This window comes from Siphateles boraxobius, unplaced genomic scaffold (genome assembly GCF_051911475.1).
Source record: "Siphateles boraxobius isolate OS27281-9 unplaced genomic scaffold, OSU_SipBor_1 11, whole genome shotgun sequence".
In the NCBI taxonomy this organism is placed as follows: domain Eukaryota; kingdom Metazoa; phylum Chordata; class Actinopteri; order Cypriniformes; family Leuciscidae; genus Siphateles; species Siphateles boraxobius.
In genome coordinates this window covers 7,433,728-7,449,870 of record NW_027508711.1, presented here as the reverse complement: position 1 = coordinate 7,449,870, position 16,143 = coordinate 7,433,728, and positions in this window count along the sequence as shown.

The following is a 16,143-nucleotide window of genomic DNA, read 5'->3' as shown; positions in this document are numbered from 1 at the left end:
GGCCTTACCTTTTAAGCCTGAGTGTGTGAGTCACTTTGGATGTAGACATTCCTGTCTGAGACAGCGACATGTGGAGCTTGTGTCAACGTGTCATTCTTCAGTCCGTTGTGACTGTTTTGTCTGTTGAGGACGTGTCAGTCGTGCATTTTCAAAGTAACATCACCTCACTGACCCACGGGATAAGAATCATTCTCTCTGCCACGGTCAACCAACCGCTTGTCTTTTAGTCTTTGTTCATTCTCCTTCTCAGAAGCGTCACACTCAAACTAGAAGACATTCAAGGTGTTTTGGGGAAGCTGCTTTGGAACTGTATCTTATCAAGTCACAAGCTAATAATTTCAGTTAGTTAAACTAAAGCTACAGGTTTTAAAAAGATGTAACTTCAAACAGAACTGCACAAAAACAATGAAGGGGTTTGAGTGAAAGTAACTGGGTGACTGTCTAAATTAGGGTATAGAAAATATAACAACACCCTAATATGATTAACTGAAGTTGAAATAAAAGTACAGAGACTTGAATCAGTGAATGGATTTATATTTGTTAATTTACAGAACAAACAGTTTCACAAGAATAAATCAGACTTTCTTTTTGTTACTTTTAACAAAAAGTTATTTATTTACTGCTTAACACAGTATTGTTCATTCAGAAAGACCTTGATCATTGACTTGCTTGTTTGGTTTACTTATCATCATGCCCTATTTGTGTTGTTCATATGTTAAGTTTAACCTCTCCACCTATTTAGGATTGTAGGCCTACGGTATCTGACATCTGTTTGTTCCACTGCCTGCCCCTGTGATCCCTCTCATATATCATTCTCCATTTATCGGTCAAGTTAAAAGCAGACATACTCCTACTGTGTGCAATGTCCTGGCAGAGAGCAAAAGGCTGTAAATGCATAACTGCATTAGTTTAACGAGAGACAGTAAAGGTGTTTAAATCAGACATGTAGACAGACTGTCAAACATTCCTGAAGTAGCTGCAGGTTATGCAGACAGAACAAAATATTATATTTGAATATTACCAATTTCTGAATACTCAAAATGAAAAAAGTGCCAGTGCTCTCTGTCTTATTCAAAAACATCCTTTCATCAAGGTACATGGACTTATCCAATGATTGTTTTTCTAAAGTACTGTGATCCTGTTTCCGACAGTAACTGGGGAACAGCTTATCCATGTTTGGGCCTTGTCCTAATCAAACAGCATATATGTCACACTCACTCGTTTGTGTTTGTCCCTAATGTGGTTTTCATGGACATTCAGTTTGTTTTCATCACATGTGCTCCTGTTTGATTTTCTTGCCACTCAACCATGGACACTCATCAGATCATCACACATGTTCTTTATCTCCTCATTATCACTGTGTATTTAAGTTCCTCCTTTTCCTCTGTTTGTTATCCGGTCACATCTACGTTTAGTGTGTTGCTCCTGCCTGTTTTTTTTTTTGGAACATTGTTAATAAACTTTGTGTTGGAACTTTATTATTCGTCTGTTTACCTGCAACCACCTATGACAAAATTATAATGAATTTGAATTTTTGCATGTGTGCGTTTATGAAACACTATGCTGAAAGGTAGTTTTGAGTGTGTTTGAAGTATTTTAGAGCAAGGGTTTACAATCTTTTAGATGTCATGGACACCCAAATATGATCATCCTGTGCAAGGGCCCCCCATCCTAAAATGTAAAAGGCAGCTATATATTTTCATGTATAAAGACCAAATTAATTCTGTAAAATTCTGCAAACATGCATAAAATTCTAATTGGAAAATATTTACTTTCTATTTTGTTACAGTATTTAGTTATTTTCTGCTCTATTATATTCTACTCTAGCTCTTTTATTATTATTTTTTTTAATCTATTATTTTTATTTAATGTATTCAATTTTATTGATTTACTTTAACCCTCTGTGGTCCTTCATTTCAGGGTCACACAATGGTCCGGAAGGGTTTGATTCATATTTATTAAAAGAAAATCATTTTTTTTTTTTTTACTTGTTTTTTATAATATTTTTTCTTTTCTTTTTTGGTGTTTTGAGATCATTTAAGATTTATAATTAATATTATGCAATAAATATGACCCATTTCCCCCCCCCCATTTCCCCCCCATTGAATATAATAGAAAATAAAAAAATAAAAAAATATATTTTTTTATTTTTTTTAAAGCTGTATTTCATTTTAGAGTCAAGCCTAGACCTCATAAAAGCAATTTTTGAAATTAGATGGATGCCATCTGGTGGACAAACTGAGCATTTTAAAAATGCAAAACACATATGTAATCTGAATTTATTCGTTTGTTTATGTATAAAAGTGTGTTTGTGTGTGTGTGTGTGTGTGTGTGTGTGTGTGTGTGTGTGTGTGTGTGTGTGTGTGTGTGTGTGTGTGTGTGTGTGTGTGTGTGTGTGTGTGTGCGTGTGCGTGTGCGTGTGCGTGTGTGTGTGGATGTGTCTGTTTTGCACTCTTGATGTTTTATAGATTCACCCCTTCACTGTTGTGTGCTTTTTTTCTGGATCGTGGCTGATTTGTAGATTGTACGCACAAAAAAACTCTGTATTGTCACGTTTTTGCCAATTTCCCATTAATTTCCTATGGCGGGACCATTTGGACCCGAAGGCCCTGAGTGTGACCATTTTTTTTACAACCACTTAGACTATTGAAATCCTGTCCCCAATTTTTTGGGGTGTACATATACCAAGTACCAACAAAGTCAGCAAATTTCGGACCATTCCGATGAAGCTATGATTTTACACATTTTTTAATTTAAATTCTTCGGGACCATTTGGTCCGAAGAACCCCAGAGTTAATGTTCTTTTTTTTTTTACTCTTTATCTTTGAGTAGTGGCTATGTAGGTACTGGAAGTGATTTGTTTACATGTGGTGACCTCTACAGCAGAGGGATTTGGACAGGTGGTATGTGTTTGTTCAGAAATAATGGTGCTAATCTAGTGCCTACAAATGGACACATGAACCTTTCATGTGTTGTGAGTACATGCGTTTAGGCTACTGGACAAAAACACAATATCCATCCATCCTAAACTGTTGATTTTCCAAACTACTTTTACGGGGGTTACAGGGATGCTGGAGCCTAACCCCAGCATCTTGGACCATTGATATCATGCTGAGCAGATGGCTAGTCAATCACAGGGCTAACATATAGCCTACGCAGTCATTCACTACTCTCACACATAGCTTTGGGAAGTTTTACAGCGTGCGCACAAAATGACATCGCAAAATAGTGATATCGATATCAGAGGTTGTTGTCAGGTAAGTGCTTTGACTTTTGTGGAGCTCAATGTTATCTCCTTCCCTTGCCTAAAACATTAAATTCCACAGGAAAATATACCAATTACACCGGAATAGTGTTTCATTTTCAGTCATGCATAGCCCGAAATGTTCCAAGTTCACCACCAGGGGCCCCTAACTTCACAATATTACTGTGTGAATTATTTCAGTCTTTAACTGCAGCTGTTTCTTTTTAGATTAGTTGACTGTTTTATACCCTTGCATTCCACATGATAAATATTTTATTTGCTGATTGTTTTTTTACTGATTTCATCCGTGGGCAAAGATCTGATGATGAGGATTTTCCTAATTTTCTATTTCTTCACAGCTGTGATATCCTGATGCTCTTGATCGATCTTCTTGGAAGTGTCCTTCTAGTGCAAGCTGTGGTCATTTATAACATAAATTGATAGATTTAACTATCAATTTGAAACCTATATTCATCGCAAATCAATATAAAACGTGGTGTTGCATTCTCTGTGCTGTATTGTGTAGCATTTTTTAAAAATTGTTCACAGTAAAGTTGTAGGCAGTATGCAACATTATTTCAAATACAGCAATTGTGATTAAAGGAATTGTTCATCCAGAAATAAAAGTTGGTCATCATTTACTCACCCTCATTTTGTTCCGTATGACTTTCATTCTTCTGTGGAACATAAAAAATGTTTTGAAAAATGTCGGTGTTTTTTGTCCACACAAGGAAAATCAACAGGTTAATCAACTTAAATGAGTTAAAACTTTTTTCAAAATATCTTATTTTATGTTCCACAGAAGAAAGAAAGTAATGTGTTTTGCAAAGTTTGCAGCTTCAGTTGTTGTAGTTTTGGTTCACATTAACTATATTATTGTGGAGAGTGATCAGATGCATAATTACAAAAAGCTTCATTGGCAAAAAATGTTTACTTTATCATCTATCATTGTGTTGAATCATTGTGTTCTTGTGTTAGCTACTGCTATCTCCAAAAAAGATGTGCAATCATTGCTTTGCATCAAAATGGTCTCAAGTGCAAGGAAATTGCTGCAAATAATATTGCGCCTGAAAATAACCATTTACAGTTTCATCAAGAATTTCAAGTAGAAAGGTTCAGCTCCAGTGAAGATGGCTTCAGGACGTCCTAGAGTGTCCAGTAAGGGCCAGGACCACCAGTCTTTGGAGTTGTGTCACCAGCAGTGCAGATCTTGATCAGGATTGGCAGCAGGTGGGTGTGAGTGCGTAGACCTTTGGACAACGGCCTTGTGTTAAAGAAGGGTAACAGCCACTTGTCTCCAAGAAAAACAGGGACAGACTGAAATCCTGCAGAAAGTACAAGGATTGGACAGCAGAAGACTGGTGCAAAGTTGTTTTCTCTGATGAAACCCCCTTCCAACTGTTTGGGACACCTGAAAAATCGATTGTCCGGTTAAGAAAAGGTGAAAGACTGTCCTATGTCGTGCCAACAGTGAAGCATCCCAAGACCATCCATGTGTGGGGTTGCTTTACATCCAAGGGAGTGGGCTTTCTCACAATTCTGCCCCAAAACACCTCCAGGAATAAAGAATATCAAAACATCCAGCAAGAGCAACTTCTCTCAACAATCCAGGAGCAATTTGGTGATGATCTGTGTATTTTTCAGCATGATGGAGCACCATGTCACAAGGCAAGAGTGGTAATAGGTAGCACTTCAAAGTCAATACCAAATCAAAACTAGTTAGCACATTATTTGTAATTGGAAAGGTTTAATGGCAAAATATGCGTATGGTTACACTTAAAATAGTTACAAAATAGATGTATGAGATGATTATATCTTTTATCATTAATTGTACCAAGCATATATGTAAAATGTAACCAGAGAGATAGATAGAGAGATAGAGAGAGAGAGAAAGAGAGAGAGAGAGAGAGAGAGAGAGAGAGAGAGAGAGAGAGAAAAGAAGAGAGCCAGATCATAAAAGAGCAGAGCATAAAAAGAGACAGAGCAACAGTTACAACCCTATTTTATCCTTTCCCTGACCATGTGACTAAAACGAATGAGACATTCAAACTGACCAATCAGATAAATAAAACTTCCCTCAACGTACTAAAGGTGTGACATTTCCAAGGCCATGAAGAAGTAAATAATCATTCTTTTCATATTTTTACATATAAAAGCCTTTAAAACTGAAGCAGTTGAAGCAGCTAACTTTATGAAACACAATAATTGGTCTCTGCCAATACTTTTGGCCACGGCTGTACATTTACTCTCGTTTGGCATGCAGACAAACGACAAAGAGAGCCATCCTAGTGCTATTGCTATAAGACGAATTGTTTCTCCCTTACCACATCCTTCTTTATTTGAAAAGAAGACAAAAGTATCATAGCCCTGGTTGTATTTGCATAGTGACAGTAAGTTTCGTTTCACAAGCACGCTGTCTAAACACAAGACACTCATTAATCAGCATTGGTAATGACTGTACTAGACACATGGTTACTGTTCCTATTAGCAGTTCTCTGTTCTCTAGTAGGACTAAAGCAAATTTACATTAGAATGTGTACATTCCCGAGCCCTATGTATGTTGGTCTTGAACATCCATAAACGTCTTGCAAACTTGGAGACATATATTTACCTCTAGGCCTAAATGGAGGTTGCCATAGCGCTTAACAAATTACTGCAATTATGCTTACTGGGCTAATTGCCCGTGGGCACCAGCTGGGCAGCAGTGGTTGGGAAAGGAGATATAATTCCATTTGAATGACATAGTCAGTGGGGGACTGAGAGTGAGGATACTACAATGGACAAGTGGTCTGTCTCTAAAGGAAAAGTGTTTCAGTCACAGTGGTTAGACCAGTCTAGCATGTATAATGTCAACCATCTAAAGTAGGTGATACATAATTACCTGCAAAGCTGGAGGAAGGGGTCATAATTGCAATAGTGGACAATGGGTCTATATGTTGAAATAAAATGATATAGAAAGATGCTCAAACTGAAAAATATAGTCAGAAATATAAATATATTATATAAATTAAGATATAGAAGAAACAACCAAACTATAAAAGGTGTATTATTAATTCAATACAGTTCAGTTTGCTGCCTGCTTCATATCTGCCATGGTGTATGAACAGTATAGCCATGGAGCCACCACTGACTGGAATTTATTTATTTTTTCATCCTCTTTCTTGCATTTTTTCTTCATTTCAGTCTGTCAGACTAGAAATGAGCTTAGCCCTGTTTGGCACTGCAACCTCATAACATTTAAAGGCCCACTGAAGTGCCTTGAAACGTGCAGCTTTGTATGATGCGTTGACGAAATTTCCACTGAAACAGGAAGCTAAGGCAGGACATATGAAAGTGTCCTCGCCGTTTTCAAATAGCCAATAGCGTTTAGTTTACCTCACAGACTGCAATTCGTACTTGACAGCACCATGGAAGCGAATTCGAGCGCTGATGATTCGTTGGATTCAATAGTAAAGGTGTGAATGAATTCTGGCTATTTCATTCTTAACCAACGTTCAGTTGGAAAACAAAATAAAACTTGAGCGTTTTAGCAACCGAACAACCATCTCCAACCCATATTGCTCCGTGACGTGTCAACGGTCACTTTGGCCAGGACGCTTTAGATTTTAGAGAGAATTTTATCGGACAGAAGATGTGATGAGAAGCTGAAGTTCACTGTGATGTCATAGAAAATCCATGGTCCATTTTAGCCGAATTGAGAAACTGTAGGTTCTGAATGCTTATATCTCCTAAATGCGAATCCTGTCATTGCTTTGGAACAAAGCTTATTCATAACCTTAAGGCCAACATATTCATAATAAAAGCTAAAAAACGTACATTTTGATTTCAGGGGGCATTTAATTTGATTGTCAGTCAATTTCACTCTCAGCAGAGCAGTGTGGCCCGTCTATTTGAGGCCTTAATACGGATACGTTCACACAAAGTTAGCCTATTTACGGGATTGATAACCGCATTCTATAGCCAAACTCACGTCTGTAAATTTCCAGGACTAACTACACAACAACATTTTCAGCGAAGCCCTGCTCTGTGAACGGACGGGACAACTAGTCACAGTGCGAGAGAGATGCACATACATGTGCCTTGCGCATTTTCTTGTGTGAGTTAGGTAACTTAGAGATGCAAATATGAGCTGTGTGTCATCTGTGGGTTTTACGTTTCCACCGGATCTGCTCTCATCAGTTTTGCGGTCTGCGCACAACTCAAATGTAGTCACAGTCGCTATAGAATATCTACGTATCATTACAGGCTTGACTCCCATTCCACGTTCATACTCGAGCCTTATTGTAAGTTGCTGTGTGAACAGAACAATTTCAAAATCTCAAACACTGACATCGTGAGCATTGCCTGTATGCAGTTATTCAATGTTAAGAGATAGTAAGTAGATATTTTGAAAAATTTATTTGTTTGCAAAACAGTGGCTGTGTTGTTTTGGACCCCATTGCAATGTAGCCTATGGACAAAAACATTCTTTAAAATATCTTCTTTGTTTGGAACAACAAGGAAGGACATAAGTTTTTCCTGTCAGAAATAACAGTACTAAATGTGATTTCCAACATATTTGTCCTATTATTTATTTTTTATTTTTTTTTTATTTTTTTTTGTTTAACCTTTATTTAAATAGGGAAATAATCACATTGAGATAAATATCTCATTTACAAGTGAGCCCTGGCCAAGATAGCAGCACACGATATACATAACTACATAAAACAGTTTAACAACACACACACACATATACAACAATAAAACGACAATAAAACAAAATTAAACGTTAAGAACAAGTGCAGACAGATTGAATAGTTTGTTTAAATGTAATTTGAACTTATTTATTGAAATAAGTACTTAAAGTTGCAATGAACTTTGGATCTCATTCCAAGCAGCTGATGCGCTATAAATAAAAGCAGTTTTTCCAAACTCTGTCTTCATTAAAGGAACATTTAAAAGAATATATCTACTTGAACGTAGACTATACCCTTGACTATTAAAAGTTATTAAGCTATTCATGTATTGAGGAAGCTGGCCGACTTATGCCTTGTATACAAGTTTGAGCCAGTGTTTGTACCTTCTTATGTGAAGTGAAGGCCAACCTACCATTTCATACAGTGCACAGTGATGAATGTGATATTTTGTGCAAGTTATAAATCTTAGAGCAGAGTGATAAACAGAATCTACTGATTGTAAGAGAGCTTTAGTGGTATTTCTGTAAAAAACATCTCCATAATCTAAGATAGGTAAGAAGGTAGATTCCACCAACTTTCTCTTGGCTGACTGTGAGAAACATGCACTATTCCGAAAATAAAACCCCAGCTGTAACCTTATCTTAGACAGCAGTTGTTTAACATGTAACTTGAATGATAAGTCCTCTTCCAACACAAACCCTAGATATTTGTAAGAGGAGACCAGTTCTATAGAGTTACCCTGCAAAGTGTAAATAGGTGGTGGAGAAGAATCAGTCTTTAGGACTAATTTTAAAGAAAAAAGGTTACGCTGAACTAATTCAAATGCTTTCTGCAACTTTAAAATGCAGTTTTCAATAGAAGATGCAAAACAATAGATAATGGTATCGTCGGCATATAAATGGATACTTGCTTCTGATAGATTATCACCAATATTGTTAATATATAATGTAAACAACAGGGGACCCAAAATGGACCCCTGTGGCACACCAGATTCAATGGTGAGCTTATCAGAGAGAGACCCCTTAATTTGCACTCTTTGACACCTATTCTTTAAATAGTTCCTGATCCAACCTAATGCGGTTTCAGAAAGACCGATACAATGTAAACGAGTTCCTTAAATGAGTTCCCACAAAAGCCAGAATTTCTTCACAAAATCGGAAGAGAAATTTACTGCAAGTAATCCAAATTTTACACAGCAAAGATGATTGTCGACAACTGACCAACGAGGGAGTGTCATAATGCCTAAATGAGCTAGCTCATTCAGCCATTTACTTGCCTAAATGAGCAAGCCACGTTTTTTTTGTAATTTCTGTCTCTTTCACACTGACAGACAGAAAAGGCCTCAGAGACATATTATCTAAGCGTGGCAGAGCAGAGACTCCTAACCCTGTACACTTCACACTCTCAGCCAGGTAATCACACTAGAGTCGTTTTGAGTGCTGAAGCTGATTGACTTCCTGTCACTGATTTTCAAAGGCTAGCAATCACTTTTACAATGACTTTATATAATGAAAACTGACACAGAACAGGGCACGATTGCGGAAGGAGAAGGTAAGAGAGCGAGGGGAGGGGGAGAAAGAGATTTGTTCGTGTGTGGAACAATTGCATAAAGTTGATGAGGTTCTGACCTCTGACGTGAGATACGACCAGCTGAAACAAGACAGAGTTAACGCTAAAACACTTCTAAAACTAGAAAATCGTCTTTCCGTTCTTTTAAGAACCTTAGGATCGTAATAGAGCAACAAAATTATTTTAGAGACCCCAGGGCATCAGCCCCATTGGCCTGATCCATCTAAATCTTGATTTCAGTCAGCTGATCACTGATTGGTCCATTTGGAGTGTTTTTAAATAGCCATCTATATATAATCGCCTTACCATTATGCTGATGAAATATGATGAATTTGTTTTGCTCTGTTTGCTACGAACTGCCCAATAGTTCCAACCGAGCAGGAGTCACATAAAAATTCAAATGGCAAGAGGTACCGCTGAGAGAATGAGCGAAAGCCAGAAAACACGAGTAAATGACCGAATAGTGGAATGATGGAGCTGAGAATGCAGCTTCAAAGCAATCAGAATTTAAAGCACAGCAATATGGAAAACCAACTGTGGTTCTAGCCAATCGAAAACTAATGAATACGCATAAGAGAATCATAAACAGAGCATGGTGAACTGTAAAAAAGTAGGATATCATTTTTAGATATATCTAGTATAAATGCATAAAACTATCATATTAATAAATCTGAAATTAACCCTTGAAATGCAGAATTCAGAATGAAATAAAAATGTTTGCACATTATTATTTTTGGTACACTTAAAAAAATAATTTATTATCAGCCCAGAGCACTTTGACTCTGATCGTCACACAGCAAATCATCTTATGTCGAATTTACTCAAATGCAGTCCAGTCGTAAACTAATGAATTCTATCATGTGACAGCCATGAGCACAGCTGCACAGAACAGGACATTCATGAAGAAAAATAATCTTTTATCCAGAAATCTGAAGTGCTCAAAGAACAAATAATAAGAAAGGGTCCATCCTCTAAGACTTGAGTAAAACTTATGCTATGAGTCAATTTATGTTAATCTTTACAAAGCAAACAGTCATGGGAAACAAAGACATTTAACTGAAGCACACGTTGACATCTCCACACTGCATGGTAGATCATTTCACCCCTTTCAAAACATAATGGCCTTCTATTTAACGATATTCAGGCTCAATTTTCAACAATTAATTACACTGGATTGGCAGCGCAAAAAATGTCAGTAGCCATGAAAAGGATTTGATTTCAATTATCTCGACTCAAAGGGGGTATGATTTCCGAATACACTTAAGCAAAATTATAACAGGACTTTGCTCCCCAGAAAATTGGGTGTGTTTAAAGAGTGATTATGTGGTGAATGGACGGGTGTTGAATGGGAGTGAATGCTCCAGGCTCCCTCTGAAAGGCACTCAATTATCCCTGATTGCTCCCCTTCACAGTGAAGCCAGTGGAGATACCTGCTATTGCTGTGATTGGGGGAAATGTACATGAAGCACTTTCTACTGAGGGAAACAGAAAGGGCTGTGGGGTTAAAGATTTTCAAAAGACAGCTGAGGGGTCAGTTCAGCAGATGTAGTAAAGGGGTAATCGAGGAAAAGTAGGCCTAACAGGTCAATAAGAGGTGGTGGTGAATGAGATGACTGTGAAATCAAAAGAGAAAGGAAATAAAAGAAACAGCAAAAGTGGTTAAGGTGTCATGTATAAATTTAAAGACTTGTTCCATGCGGTACTGATTCATGTACAATTTCAGGGCATTTGAATAAAAACCTACAGTCTAGTCACGTTTATCAATCCTTCATGCTTTTTTCCCATTTAAACATATCTTTGCTTTAAGAAGTACAGTATATGGTCTTTTCTTCCAAGTTAGAAAGAGTTCTGTTTCTTTGCATTTGCAATTCTATATCTCTTTCTTTTTGTCACGTTGGGTTGACTTGGCTCATTTCTTAGTAGGGAATGTGGAATGAATTTTCCTTTCAACAAGAAAACAAGACGGAAAAGTAAACATTTTAGGATCGAGGTATTGCGACTGTTGAAATCACACTGTAAAAAGTGGTTGTGGGCCTATTTCTACACTGATCTAACCTTTAAAAGTGACTTTTGTTGCTGTAACCTATAATGTTGTCAGGTTGTACGTTTTATTAAATATTGAGGCTTTTTTTGTGCATGATATATATTGTAAATAATATAATATGTTCTGTAGTTATATTTTATAATAGTGCTGGTTTGTTTTAAACCTGTTTTTCTTTTCATGTCTGAGTTTCATTGATAATCTAGTAGGTTAATTACTTCTGTTCTCCTCTGTTCCCTGCCTGTTTGTTTCTATGGTTTCTGATTGTTTTGAGTATTCTGTCCTGGTGTGTCTCGTTAATTATATCATCAGCTCCTTTGTTTGCTCTCATGTATTTAAGCCCTCAGTTTCTGTCTGTTCCTTGTCTTGCATTGTTTTTGTTTGACATCAGTGTCTTTGTACTTGTTTCCTGTTATTCTCCTGTTTATTATTTTGACTCCTGGATTAAAGATTTATTTTGAGTATCTCCTTCATTGTGCACTTCATTACAGCCAACGACCGTGACAGAATGCAAGACCGTTACAGATGGTTTTAGCAGCCCTGGCAATTCAAATGGTAACAGTGTCTCCAGGTCCAAGGATTACAGCATTGTCTAGACAAATGATCACATGCTTCAGTGAGTAATTTTTCCGAGTCCGTTCCAGTGAGTAGTGTTCCAGAGTCTGTTCCAGTAAGAAAAAGTGTCCAGTGTCGGCTCCAGCCCCCCTGAGTCCGCTCCTGCGTCTGCACATGCCCCCCTGAGTCCGCTCCTGCGTTGGCTCCAGCCCCCCTGAGTCCGCACCTGCGTCGGCTCCAGCCCCCCTGAGTCCGCTCCTGCATCTGCACCAGCCCCCCTGAGTCCGCTCCTGCGTCGGCTCCAGCCCCCCTGAGTCCGCTCCTATATCTGCACCAGCCCCCCTGAGTCCGCTCCAGCGTCGGCTCCAGCCCCCCTGAGTCCGCTCCTGCGTCGGCTCCAGCCCCCCTGAGTCCGCTCCTGCATCTGCACCAGCCCCCCTGAGTCCGCACCTGCGTCGGCTCCAGCCCCCCTGAGTCCGCTCCTGCATCTGCACCAGCCCCCCTGAGTCCTCTCCTGCGTCGGCTCCAGCCCCCCTGAGTCCGCTCCTGCGTCGGCTCCAGCCCCCCTGAGTCCGCTCCTGCATCTGCACCAGCCCCCCTGAGTCCGCTCCAGCGTCGGCTCCAGCCCCCCTGAGTCCGCTCCTGCGTCGGCTCCAGCCCCCCTGAGTCCGCTCCTGCATCTGCACCAGCCCCCCTGAGTCCGCTCCAGCGTCGGCTCCAGCCCCCCTGAGTTCGCTCCTGCATCTGCTCCAGCCCCCCTGAGTCCGCTCCAGCATCGTCTCCAGCCCCCCTGAGTCCGCTCCTGCATCTGCACCAGCCCCCCTGAGTCCGCTCCAGCGTCGGCTCCAGCCCCCCTGAGTCCGCTCCTGCATCTGCTCCAGCCCCCCTGAGTCCGCTCCAGCATCGTCTCCAGCCCCCCTGAGTCCGCTCCAGCATCGTCTCCAGCCCCCCTGAGTCCGCTCCAGCATCGTCTCCAGCCCCCCTGAGTCCGCTCCAGCATCGTCTCCAGCCCCCCTGGCTCCCTGAGCTGATGCACCTCTCTTGCTCCCTGAGCTGCCTGCACCTCCCTGGCTCCCTGTGAATCTAGTCCCTCCCAGGTTTCCTGAGCCGCCACCAGCACCTCCCAGCACCGCCCCTCGTCAGGACATTTGTTAATGTGTTATATACACACACACACAGACACACACACACACACACACACAAACACACACACACACACACACACACACACACACACACACACACACACACACACACACACACACACACGGTGCTTAGCAGAAGTAACTAAAAAGAGTAATAAAAAATCCTCTTTTGGAAATTAATCTTAATGCCTTAATTAAAATTTTCTTTGTGAATGAATAATGTATCGTAAATATATAAATGTTCTTCCTTAAAATGTATCCAGATTTTTATTTTTAAAGGACATGGATCCAGGGTGAGCCTACTATACATCCTGATAAAGTTCCCTTTGCATTTGGAATTAAAATAGGGCCAGATTATCACTTACCCTTCACCATACCTAGAGATTGGCATGGGGTACTTTCCATAAGATCATCTCTCAATGCAAATCAAACCAGTTATTAGGCTAACTGAAATAAAACCATGCCAATCTCTAGGTATGGTGAAGGGTATGTGATGATTTGGGGCTATATTATATCCAAAGGCCGAGGGAACTTTATCAGGATGAATAGTATCCTGGATCCATGAAATAACTGGCCTTTAAAAATAAAAATCTGCCTGCGTCTATAGGAATTTAACATAGGGGTGTCCTGACTTATGAACCCTGTATTTTAAGGAAGAACATTTATTTATTTACGATACATTATTCATTCACAAAAAAAATTCTCCTTAAAGGTTGGATTTTCTTTTTTTTTTTTTAATCAAGGCATTAAGATCAATTTGCAAAAGATGATTTTATATTCCTCTTTTTAGTCAACTTTAGCATGGGTGTATTCACTTATGCTAAGCACTATATATATATATATATATATATACATATATACATGCATGCACATATCACACATCACACACATATACAGGTCCTTCTCAAAAAATTAGCATATTGTGATAAAGTTCATTATTTTCCATAATGTAATGATAAAAATTAAACTTTCATATATTTTAGATTCATTGCACACCAACTGAAATATTTCAGGTCTTTTATTGTTTTAATACTGATGATTTTGGCATACAGCTCATGAAAACCCCAAATTCCTATCTCAAAAAATTAGCATATCATGAAAAGGTTCTCTAAACGAGCTATTAACCTAATCATCTGAATCAACTAATTAACTCTAAACACCTGCAAAAGATTCCTGAGGCTTTTAAAAACTCCCAGCCTGTTTCATTACTCAAAACCGCAATCATGGGTAAGACTGCCGACCTGACTGCTGTCCAGAAGCCATCATTGACACCCTCAAGCAAGAGGGTAAGACACAGAAAGAAATTGCGGCGTGGCATGGAGGCAATCAGCCTGTGGCACTGCTGAGGTGTTATGGAGGCCCAGGATGCTTCGATAGCGGCCTTAAGCTCATCCAGAGTGTTGGGTCTTGCGTCTCTCAACTTTCTCTTCACAATATCCCACAGATTCTCTATGGGGTTCAGCACAGGAGAGTTGGCAGGCCAATTGAGCACAGTAAAACCATGGTCAGTAAACCATTTACCAGTGGTTTTGGGACTGTGAGCAGGTGCCAGGTCGTGCTGAAAAATGAAATCTTCATCTCCATAAAGCTTTTCAGCAGATGGAAGCATGAAGTGCTCCAAAATCTCCTGATAGCTAGCTGCATTGACCCTGCCCTTGATAAAACACAGTGGACCAACACCAGCAGCTGACATGGCACCCCAGACTATTACTGACTGTGGGTACTCCAGTGCTGCTTCTCTGTAGCCCAGGTCAGGCGCTTCTGCCGCTGTTTCTGGTTCAAAAGTGGCTTGACCTGGGGAATGCGGCACCTGTAGCCCATTTCCTGCACACGCCTGTGCACGGTGGCTCTGGATGTTTCTACTCCAGACTCAGTCCACTGCTTCCGCAGTTCCCCCAAGGTCTGGAATCGGTCCTTCTCCACAATCTTCCTCAGGGTCCGGTCATCTCTTCTCGTTGTGCGGCGTTTTTTGCCTCACTTTTTCCTTCCCACAGACTTCCCACTGAGGTGCCTTGATACAGCACTCTGGGAACAGCCTATTTGTTCAGAAATTTCTTTCTGTGTCTTACTCTCTTGCTTGAGGGTGTCAATGATGGCCTTCTGGACAGCAGTCAGGTCGGCAGTCTTACCCATGATTGCGGTTTTGAGTAATGAAACAGGCTGGGAGTTTTTAAAAGCCTCAGGAATCTTTTGCAGGTGTTTAGAGTTAATTAGTTGAATCAGATGATTTGGTTAATAGCTCGTTTAGAGACCCTTTTCATGATATGCTAATTTTTTGAGATAGGAATTTTGGGTTTTCATGAGCTGTATGCCAAAATCATCAGTATTAAAACAATAAAAGACCTGAAATATTTCAGTTGGTGTGCAATGAATCTAAAATATATGAAAGTTTAATTTTTATCATTACATTATGGAAAATAATGAACTTTATCACAATATGCTAATTTTTTGAGAAGGACCTGTAAATTGTATATGTAAATTTGTGTGAGAACCCAAGAGTTTGGGGACACATTATATTATTTAGTGATATCAAAAGTTTAATATATTAACAAAGTTATATGTTAGATGCGATTAATTAATTTTGTTTCAATATCTTGGGTTCTCATACAACTTTATCAGTAGGTGATTCAGTTTGTGATTGGAAAAAAAAGGCTTAAAAGACACCTGCATTTAGTAGCTAATACTTGCTAATCCTCCTACTCCTCAAGTCACCATATAACCTCACAATAGCAAGCCTCGAAAAAATGTCAAATTCCTTTCTTTATAGAAAGTGTCTTAATCCGTGGTTGGTAATCAGTGGTTTAAATTGACCATTCAAACATTTTAACACGTTAAAGCTACGTAATCACGGGCAGACCTCTGAATGGTGGTTTCTGAATAGCGTTTCAGATCTTAAGTAGGACATTATAGGCT